The sequence below is a fragment of the Octopus sinensis genome, linkage group LG10, assembly GCF_006345805.1.
Source record: "Octopus sinensis linkage group LG10, ASM634580v1, whole genome shotgun sequence".
Lineage (NCBI taxonomy): Eukaryota > Metazoa > Mollusca > Cephalopoda > Octopoda > Octopodidae > Octopus > Octopus sinensis.
The window spans coordinates 98,752,617-98,765,116 of NC_043006.1; positions in this window are offsets into that span (position 1 = coordinate 98,752,617).

Consider the following 12,500-nt stretch of genomic DNA (forward strand, 5'->3'; position numbering starts at 1 on the left):
ATAGACCAGGATACCAGTGAAACACGCACCTAAATGGTAAGGCACCAGGTTGGGTCGAAAGATAAAATGTGTACACAAAGAAAGTAGGGGAATACATACGCGCGTACCGAAGTACAGGCAAAAAGATGTTCAGGTTATGTATACGATTAACTGTACCCGACTGAGTACAAGGCTAATCTACTAAACGCACAATGCACTAAATGCAACGTCCACAATATTCTTCAGATCCACGCAAGAAGCAGGTTCCGAGTGATGCGATAAATAAATAAATAAATAATAAATTAATTAATTAATAACAGCTGGATAATGAGTCAATCCACTATACAAATTTCCAGTCAGTTTTCAAATGCTTAATACAGAAATTAAATCATTAGAAAAAAAAAACCTTTTCATCAGGTGTATACATGAATCACAACATTCAAAAATATTCAGAGACCACCATCTTGTGCCACTTTATGATTCTATGACTAGTGTCGATCAATTTTTCTGATCGGCACGGTTAGCTTTCGAATGTTTTTGAAAGTTGTGATTCATGTATTCACCTGGTGAAAAAGCTTGTTTCTGCATATCAAGCTGAGAGGAATTCTCTCACTCACACGCGCTCCGTGTGTATGCATGTATGTATGTATGTATGTATGCATGTATGAGTGTGTATATGTATATGTGTGCGCGTGTGTTTGTGTGTGCGTATGTGTGTATGTATATATATATATTTATATATATATATATATACAAAGGAAGGTTTGCAAATGCAATTTTAATAGATGTTTATTTACTTTACCGGTTTCACTCTTTAGAAAAAGGTTGTCAAAAGTAACATGTAGAAGTTTTGTTGCGTTAAATATTGGTTGTGACAATAATTTTGACAATCTTTTTTCTAAAAAGTGAAACCGGTAAAGTAAATAAGCATCTTTTAAAATTACATTTTCAAGCCTTCTTTCGTATTATAATTCAACTCGTGCGGTACCTTACAACTCCAATTTGTCATATATATATATATATATATATATATATATGTACGAGGGTAAGTCAAAATGTATCAGCGCTTTCACCATAACGTGTCTATATTATTATCACACTGCCTTCTGCGCATGCGTGCTTATAGTTGGTACTACTATGTTCACGTAACCACAATGATTTCTATGTGTGTGTGTGTGTACGTGTGTATGAGGGACAGTAAAATCTTATACGTATTCTTGCTTTTTGATGTATTTAAGCAAAAGCATGATAGACAAGAGTCTGTTATTCTTCTATATAATCTCTTTTCTTTTCGATGCACATGACCCAGTGGTCTACAAGCTTTGCGTATTCCATCCGAGAAGAATGTTTACGGTTGTTCGTGCACAGCTTCCTTCACATCTTCATCCGTAGGTAATCGACCACCTTGTAAACCATCGTTGAGCATTCGAAAGATATGATAGTCGAAAGGGGCGTGATCTGGGTTGTAGGCAGAGTGTTTCCGCCCCTCAAAACTCAGTTTGTTAATGGTTTCCATGATCTGGCCGGCTGTGTGTGGACGTGCTTCGACAATAGAGATCGCAGTTGGTGCGAATTGCTGGCTTTAGTTTTTTCGCCACCAAAGCACTCTATCCTGCATTGTTGACTGGATCATTGCTCTTCGTTCTTCAATGCTGCACATTGATAGTAGAGCGGCTATGCTTACACTGTAAAGCCAGAAAGAAAAATAGCTCAATCGGGCTCAAACTTCAATCACGTAACCCCGATAGTAACAACTTTATTATTGTCACTCTACGCAGAAGGCAGTGTGACAATAATAAAGATCACGTTCCCGTTCTTCGGACAGTTTTGTTAAAATGGAACAGAAATAACGATATAATCAACACTATTTAAAGGATACACCTTCAAAAATGGATTTGTTTCATTGGTCATTTCAATTAACAGTCTTAAACATGCAATGAACAAAATAAATGAAATCAATATACATTAATCCTATTATAAAATCGAAGAAAGCCTTAAATCGAAGAGAAGATTCAAAATACATATTGTAAGTAATTATATACGAAATACACTCTTTTACTCTTTTACTTGTTTCAGTCATTTGACTGTGGCCATCCTGGAGCACCGCTTTTAGTCGGGCAAATCAACCCCGAGACTTATTCTTTGTAAGCCCAGTAATTATTCTATCGGTCTCTTTTGCCGAACCGCTAAGTGACGGGGACGTAAACACACCAGCATCGGTTGTCAAGAAATGCTAGAGAGACAAACACAGACATAGAAACACATACACACACACACATATACATATTTATACATATATACGACAGGCTTCTTTCAGTTTCCACTCACAAGGCAATGGTCGGCCCGGAGCTATAGCAGAAGACACTCGGCCAAGATGCCACGCAGTGGGACTGAACCCGCAACCATGTGGTTGGTTAGCAAGCTACTTACAACACAGCCACCCCTGCGCCTATAAGTCAATACATTAAAATTAAAATGTTCCCGCTGCATTACATAAATATTTAACCACAGTTTATACGCATACTAGACCATCTATAATATACATATATACATCAAAATACGCAGATGCATGCATATAGCTACATATATATACAGGCATATATGTAAGACATAAATATACGCTCAAATACACATACACACATATACATATACGGACGCGCATAAAAATCTCTTGGTGTATACATATACTAATTATAACAGACAAGAGAGATAGGAAGTATATTTTAAACGTGGGGAGGGGGGAAAGAAAAAGAAGAACAAAAAATAACCGCTAGCGAAAGAGAGATGGAAGTAAGGGGTGGGAGAAGAGGAACGCATTAAGGATGCTATCAAAGTAACGTACATGTGTGTGTATATACTTTTTTACTACCCACAAAAGGCTAAACACAGAGGGGACAAACAAGGACAGACAAACGGATTAAGTCGATTACATTGACCCCGGTGCGTAACTGGTACTTAATTTATCGATCCCGAAAGGATGAAAGGCAAAGTCGACCTCGGCGGAATTTGAACGAAGAACGTAACGGCAGACGAAATACCTATTTCTTTACTACCCACAAGGGGCTAAACAGAGAAGGGACAAACAAGGACAGACATAGGTATTAAGTCGATTACATCGACCCCAGTGCGTACCTGGTACTTAATTTATCGACCCCGAAAGGAAGAAAGGCAAAGTCGACCTCGGCGGAATTTGAACGAAGAACGTAACGGCAGACGAAATACCTATTTCTTTACTACCCACAAGGGGCTAAACACAGAGGGGACAAACAAGGACAGACATAGGTATTAAGTCGATTACATCGACCCCAGTGCGTAACTGGTACTTAATTTATCGACCCCGAAAGGATGAAAGGCAAAGTCGACCTCGGCGGAATTTGAACTCAGAACGTAACGGCAGACGAAATACCTATTTCTTTACTACCCACAAGGGGCTAAACACAGAGGAGACAAACAAGGACAGACATAGGTATAAAGACGATTACATCGACCCCAGTGCGTAACTGGTACTTAATTTATCGACCCCGAAAGGATGAAAGGCAAAGTCGACCTCGGCGGAATTTGAACTCACAACGTAACGCAGACGAAACACCGCTAAGCATTTCGCCCGGCGTGCTAACGTTTCTGCCAGCTCGCCGCCTTTTTTTGCGTGTGTATTAGCGTACATTTGCATATACGATATGTGTGAAGGAAATGAAGCTACCAAAGACGAAAGAACACGTTTTTGCTTTCCGTTAAACCTGAAACGATTGTAAGATACCTCACTTAGTTTTTTTTTTATTTCATTTGTGAACTGGTTTATTTTTATTTCATTCGAGGAGAGTTTAAAATCGCCTTACTCTATTTAATTTTAATTCATTCTAGAACAATTATAAATCTTTTAAACATCTCACCTGCTCGTGATTTTAATTTAATTTATTTTATCTGATGTAATTTTCTGTACATATATTATTATCGCCCAACATTTGGATTATAACAAAAAATAACAATAATATAAAAATAACAATATATATATATATAATATATATATATATATATATGTACATATATATATGTGTATATATATATATATGTGTATATATATATATATATATAATATATATATATATATATATATATATATATATATATATATATATATATATATATACGTGTGTGTATATATATATATATATATATATATATTTATAATTTGGTTAAACAAATTTCCGAATCAATCAGGTGCATGCATCTACATATCGTACTTTGGGGGGGGGGTTATTTATCGTATATTTATATATTTATCTATAAATATACAAAGTATCTGATAAAATTCAATATTAATATATGCGGGTATTATATTTCAGATAATACAAAAATAACCTAATAAGTATATCTGACAGTAAACACATGGTATCAGTTTGGATATCACGAAATTATTAAATGATATAACCAAAATTACCAACAGGGTATATAATATACTTCGTTAATTATATCCTACTTTAGTTAATACTTATATTTATTAAATATGAGGGAACTATACGTGTTTCAGTTTTGGAAGATTACAATATATAAACATATACACAACTGTATAACCATATATATACATATATAAATACATATAAGCAATCATCAAATTCACAATTATTCCAACACATGTTCAGATTATATTTCAAAATATTATGTATCGAATTTTACATCTCTTCAAAAATGATATATATACAGAACATACGATATACTTACATATACGAACACTCATACATACATACATATATATGCACTTATGTATACGACCAGCTTAAATTACCCACCTAACAGCGCGATATGGTCAAAATAAAGACTGTTAGGCGTGTAATTTAAGCTGGCCATGTACATACGTGCATATATGTGTATGTATGGGCGTTCGTATATTTAAGTATAACGTATTTTCTGTATACATATGTATCTGTATTTATGAGCTATCTGGTATATTCCGCTGAAGAAGGCAGAGCTTCTCTTATGCAAAGCCAGAAATCCAGGTTCTGGAATTATCCAGTAAAATATTTTTTTCTAGTTTATTTTGTCTCTCTGTCTTCTCTCCTAGTGCTATATGAACATTTAACGTGGCTTTAGGGTCAGGTTTTGCCTGCTATTTCAGCATGGTGGTATCTCTCGGAAGCCTAATTTATAGTTTTATATATATATATATACATAATAAATGAAAAATTCATTTCTATATACATTATTTACATTTGACGGGCATTTGTCCCCATCTTCTTTGTTGTTAACGCAACGTTTCGGCTGATATACATTCCAGCCTTCATCGAGTGTCTTGGGAAAATTTCGAACATGGGTTCTCATTCGTATGGTATTTTTCGATGTTATTATTATTATTATTATTATTATTATTATTATTATTATTATTATTATTATTATTATTCCGAGTTCGATCCCAGACAGTCATCTGAATAATAATAATACTAATACTAATAATAATAATAATATAATAATAATAATGATAATAATGATAATAATAATAATAATAATAATATTAATAATAATAATAATAATAATAATAATAATAATAATAATAATAATAATAATAATAATAATAATAATAATAATAATAATAATAATAATATGGGGAGCATCATAGCCATGTGTTGAGAGGGATTCTTTCGGGTTTGAATAATTAACCTCTGGGAACATGGGTGTTTCGTTCAACATTCTTAAACAACCCTTATTCAGGGACTTTTTGAGCAGGATGGGCTACTCGACCAGAACAAAATTCTAACTGGGCCCCACCTGCAAGGTCATGTGCTGTTTATCTTGATATGAGATCATCATGTCGCGCACATATGGTTGTGATGCATGTGCCTAGTGTACCCTTATCAGACGGGTGGTCTTGATGGGTATATTGGGCTTCGTATATTTTACCCCAGTGTCACTTTGATGGCATGCACTGCTCTCTCACTCAATAATAATAATAATAATAACAACAACAACAACAGCAACAACATCGAAAAATACCTTAGGAAAGAGAACCTTAGGAAAGAGAACCCGTGACACCTAATGAATGCTGGAGGGTATATCAGCCGAAACGTTGTGTTAATAACAAACAAGATGAGGACAAATATCCGTCAAATATAAATAATATAAATAACGTAAATGAAAAATGTATGGTAGATAAACAAAGACAAAACGCATATTGGGTGTACAACCGGACGGGAGACAGACACAGAAGGTCCCTAATTTTTCATCAGTTATCAACCGATTTGGTAATAGTCAATTTCTCACCATCTTTATATATAAAAGAGAAGTTGTGTATCTGTCTCCTACGATTTAGATTCCTAACTACTCCCACATTTTGCGGTGCAGTTTAACCAAAACCGGGTATCTTATAGTCGTGATTCATATCGAGCCATTCTGGGTATTAGCGCGCGTCTACGATGAGTCTACGATTTAAAAAAAATTACCATAATTTTTTTTCATTTTAATGCATTTTTTCGCTATTATATAATGGAAGTAACTCTCTAAAAATGTCTACGATGAGTCAACGATTTTTTAAAAAAAATACCATCAATTTTTTTCCATTTTTTGCTATTTTTTGGCTACAACTCTCTAAAAATGCTTATATAGTTATTTTCCTTACAAACCCGAGCAACGCCGGGCGATACTGCTAGTTAATTATAAAACTATGAACTTCCCATATTGGCGGTGCCCGTAAAAATTTGTGTAGAATATATATGGGGCCAAGAGGAAACAAGACATAACAATGCAGCATAGACACACGAAAGTGAATAAATGCGATTTAGGATAATGGACAAAGACGAAATGAATCAGAGACGAGCAAGATCAGCATTAGGGCCAAAAATGACAAGAATAGTGTGTAACGCTTAGAAGACATCTTAAATGATAGAAACCGGTGAGACAGAGAATTTGCGACTGGTCAGCTGCGGGGACCAGTGTGAGAAATGAGGGACAGCAAGGAAGGCTGGCCACGGATTAAGAGACAGCAACTCGCCGAAGAGAAAGAGGGTAAGAAAGGGGGATAGAGAGCGACAGAGAGGAAACAGGGGAATGGATGAAGAACAAACTAGGAGAAAGGCTAGGTATACAAGAGGGTGGGAGAATGAAAAATGTGTAAGTGGAAAGGCTAGAATAGAAGGGAGATTGTGAGAGATAGAAAGAGAGAAAGAGTGAAGGCAGGAGAGAGTCACACGGATGTATAAAAATGCTTACTGTTAATACAATTCGGCGTGCGTTGCGTTCGATTACTTAATAAATGAAGAAAATATGTATTGTAAAATACGGAGAAAGAGAGAGAGAGAGAGAGAGAGGGAGAGAGGGAGAGAGTTTCCTTTAACTTGAGCTAGAATTACTGCAAAATTTTAGGGACTAGACAACACATTCGCACACACTTACACCACATACACATTTGCACACATCAGGCACACACACACACTTACAAATGCCATAGTTATGCACGTCCAAAAACCAATGCTCCTGATAATACATACCCACAGGCGCACACAATCACATCCAGCATGGTCGCACTTACGTTCGCGCGCATACAGCAGAGATGTATACGCTGACATATGCAAGAACACACCACTTACACACACATATTTACACCAGATGTATGTACATATATTCATCCAACGTGAAGTACATTTACAGAGTAATATATGCACACATACCAAATGCCCGCACATAAACAAGAGATAAACATACATAGCGTATACTAAATCACACGAATACAAGCATATACTGGCGCGCACACACACACACACAAACACGTATGCATGCACACATACAGACACACATATAACATCATCATACATACACCTACGAAACGGATGTCAGTAACACCTACGCATCCACACACATTTGCTCACACAATCTGCAGAAACATACGCACACGTACTCAATATACAAATACAATATATATGTTTCTTTATTACCCACAAGGGGCTAAACATAGAGGGGACAAACAAGTACATACATAGGTATTAAGTCGATTACATCGACCCCAGTGCGTAACTAGTACTTTATTTATCGACCCCGAAAGGATGAAAGGCAAAGTCGACCTCGGCGGAATTTGAACTCAGAACGTAGCGGCAGACGAAATACGGCTACGCATTTCGCCCGGCGTGCTAACGATTCTGCCAGCTCGCATAGTCACACACATACAGAGCCCTATAAACTGATGCGGCTAGCATACCCCCCCCCCACGTGCTCTGAGATCAGGGATGGGAATAGAGAATCAGATGTAGTGCAGTGTTTATATTACTAACACCACGTACTAACACCACGTTGACTGTTAGTAGCGCAGTATTAAAATACCATCTCAGTCTCGCCTTTTTGGTTTACTCCGAGCCTGACATAGTAGATTCTGTTGTATACTCTTTTACTCTTTTACTTGTTTCAGTCATTTGACTGCGGCCATGCTGGAGCACCGCCTTTAGTCGAGCAAATCGATCCCAGGACTTATTCTTTTGTAAGCCCAGTATTTATTCTATCAGTCTCTTTTGCCGAACCACTAAGTAACGGGGACATAAACACACCAGCATCGGTTGTCAAGCAATGCTAGGGGGACAAACACAGACACACAAACATACACACATACATATACATATATATACATATATACGACAGGCTTATTTCAGTTTCTGTCTACCAAATCCACCCACAAGGCATTGGTAGGCCCGGGTCTATAGCAGAAGACACTTGCCCAAGATGCCACGCAGTGAGACTGAACCCGGAACCATGTGGTTGGTTAGCAAGCTACTTACCACACAGCCACTCCTGCTCAAAACTTTAAGTTTCAAACTGCTATTAAGGAAATTGAGTGCGTGTGTATGAGTGAGTATATATGTATGTGTGCGCACGCGGGTGTAGGAAAGTAGAAAAACAACAACTGATATGTAAGATTATACGACAGCGCAGAGATGTTTAAAAATCCTCTCGACCTGATAGAAATAACATTATTTTTTATGGAACTCTATATTGCCAAATGCACGCTACACTGCATAATGTGCGTTTAGTGCCGTTGATCTTCAGGTACTTGTTCTGTCGGGTAAGACTTGGTCTCTGGAAAAACATAACATAAATTTGTAAAAACTTCAAACTCCCTGTCCCAAAATAAGTTGGCCGGACAACAAACATGAATTTGGCTGCCATATTTCTTTTGTCATATTGTGGTAGAAATTGACTTAAAATGACATATGTAAAGCTGTTAAATGGCGATGGATATAGAATGTAGTTCACTTCATATTGAATTATAAATAAAGCTGAAGTACATCATACATTGTAATTTGTATTGAAATATATTGCATATCTTCAAATTCATTTGAACATATATTCTGAAAATTAGATTTTAGCATGCATTGGAAAGGCATATTTGGAATCCCTTTACACAGAGCAACATGCAATTCTATACATCTCTCTAAGTACATGCCACGTACACATGATAATGTATTTTTTATCATTTGTTTAAATGCATGTACATGAAATCCAAATCTGTACTGTAGAAAGGGAGTGAAATGAATGCACTCTTCAAATGCATGCCGCAGACCAATATTCCGAATATACGTTCACGTTGCTCTTAAAATTAGATCATTGAAATATGTGTACATACATACATAACTTTAATAAATATATTTCTTTCACTCGTTACTTGGAATATCTATTGTACTTCGATAGCCCTTCCGTTAAAATACAGGAAATACAGGTGAGAGTCGCAGCATTATATATACAAAATGGTTCGTTATTGATTATAATCCAAATTAATCAACATGAAGAGTTACAAAACGTTCTGTACATCAATATATTATGGATATTCGTGCACCAGCGTATTGGGAGAAATCTAAGAAATATCTTCGCTATATTACACAAGTGAAACATTATTTAATACAATTTTACGCGGATTAGCTAATGCCTTTTTTCATTTCTATCGATTCATATTCCAGTTCAGTTTTATGTCATATTTTAAAATTACTTCTACTTTGTAACAAATTATACCTCAAATAAAATAACACGGCTGTGTAAGTTGTTTTCTTAATAAAAGTTTTAAAAAATGAGTATCTATGTACATTTGGCCTTTTGATATTTAATAGTTTCTGTCTTTGTATGGTTTTTCAGTTTAGGCTTTATTTTATTTCTGCGTTAATGTAAAAAGCTGTTTCGATAAATTCAAAGAGATTTCATTTCTAGAAAATGATAGCGCACGAATATGACTTCAGATGAAATTAAAGAAAAATCCATATAGGCGCACACTCACACAAAACTAGGCACATGTATAGGCATATGCATGCACAGAGATTCACGCATGAGCGATGTGTTTCGATGTTTGCGTGTGTATGTCTGCGTGTATGTGTGTATGTGTGTGTTTATGAACTACTGCTGTAAGACAGAAGAAATACACAGCTACAGCGAATTATGAGAATTATATATAAAAGAGATGCTGATCTCCGTATGTCTGTCCGCTACATCATATATGTAGAAGGAGGGGAACTGGAGACGGAGATAAGTTAGAGAGATTACTGGGTCACATCTTTGTTCAAGGACGGAAGAAAAGGACAATACTGATGAGAGAGAAATTCAGTGAAAGAGAGAGAGAGAGAGAGAGAGAGAGAGAGGGGGGGAGAGTGTACGTGTGGGCGTGTATGTGTGTGAAAGACAGACGGATGGATAGATAGATAGAAAAGTAGGTAGGTAGGTACGTGCGTGAGTATTACGTAAGTACGTAGGTAGCGTTGTTACTATAGTAACTGAAAATATTTGATTAAAAACGCGGTAATTTTAGCTGTAACCACTGGTGTCCATACACGGACAATGTTATGTTGCTAAAAGCAGATTGGGAGACCCTGAAAACCAGTGGATATACACAGACCAAGCAGGATTCTGCAGTACACTCAAGAGGAGACTAGATTATAGAAAAAGAACATCGACATATGTATATGCATATGTATGCATACATATACATACATACATACATACATACATACATACATACATACATACATACATACATACATATATGTATAGTTTACTTAGGCTGTTTTAGTTCCCCTAGCATTGCTTGACAACCGATGTTAGTGTGTTTATATCACCGTTACTTAGCGGTTCAGCAAAGGAGACTGATAGAATAAATACTGGGCTTACAAAAGAATAAGTCTCGGGGTCGAGTTGCTCGATTAAAGGCGGTGCTCCAGCATAGCCGCAGTAAAATATATATACACATTGTAACTTACCATATATTATAAGAGCATATTTCACTCACTTTACAGCATTCTATTTGTTCATAGTTCCGTAAGTCTTTTACCTTGCTTTTTAAACTTATTATATTCAAGAAGCTGAATGTTAGTCACCTACGCACAATATGTGAATCTCTGGCCGAGCAGTAATACACGGGAGCATTGCCGTTTCGGAAAATAAAATCTACATACGTGGGATTGCCGACAGTGTCCCTGGTTACAGGTACCCGCAGAGAGATGAAACCGTCCTGCTCGCGTTCATAATGTGTGCGAGTATTGTAGACCTACTCTTTTACTTGTTTCAGTCATTTGACTGCGGCCATGCTGGAGTACCACCTTTAATCGAGCAACTCAACCCCGGGACTTATTCTTTTTGTATGCCCAGTACTTATTCTATCGGTCTCTTTTGCCGAACCGCTAAGTAACGGGGACATAAACACACCAGCATCGGTTGTCAAGCAATGCTAGGGAGACAAACACAGACACACAAACACACACATACATATATATATATACATATATACAACAGGCTTATTTCAGTTTCCGTCTACCAAATCCACTCACAAGGCATTGGTCGGCCCGGGGCTATAGCAGAAGACACTTGCCCAAGATGCTACCCAGTTGGACTGAACCCGGAACCATGTGGTTGGTTAGCAAGCTACTTACCACACATCCACTCCTGCGCATGTCGAACAACTGCTAAAACATGTAGGAAACGTTCAGCTATCAACCGATTTCATTGAGAAGATCTCAACACTGCCTTCCTTTCGGCGTTAATAAATCGCAGATTTCCTGTCTCGTGACTATAGCGAAAGAAGTTGCGTGGTAAACGCAAATGAGAAGACTAAAGATAGAAACTTCCCTATTCGACAAAGACCTCGCAGGCTTTTTATTCTTCTGTTTAGAAGGAAAAGCCAGCGGGACGTCCGGCACCTCTCGGAAAAGTAATTGAAAGGCGCCTCAGTGTATCGCTGGTGACCCTAGTGAGTGTGCGCGTTCTAAACTGGCACCCATAGGCTGTGAATATCGGAAGAGGGATATGTACTTACCTTGATAATACTGGTGAGTAAGATGAAGAATGTTATTTCGCTGCCCCACGACTGTGCAGTTTCCCTATATATAGGATATTTGTTGGTATATATTTGTTATTAATTTTTATTTTCTTTCTATTTCGGCAGGTTCATGTAAAGCCCCAACTCTCCTTTGTTTTTGATTTACCCTAAATGTTTTTGCATTACTTGTAGCGAACAGGAAATTCTTAATATGGTGTTTATTATAATTATCAGAGAATTTTGATGAGAAAAGCAG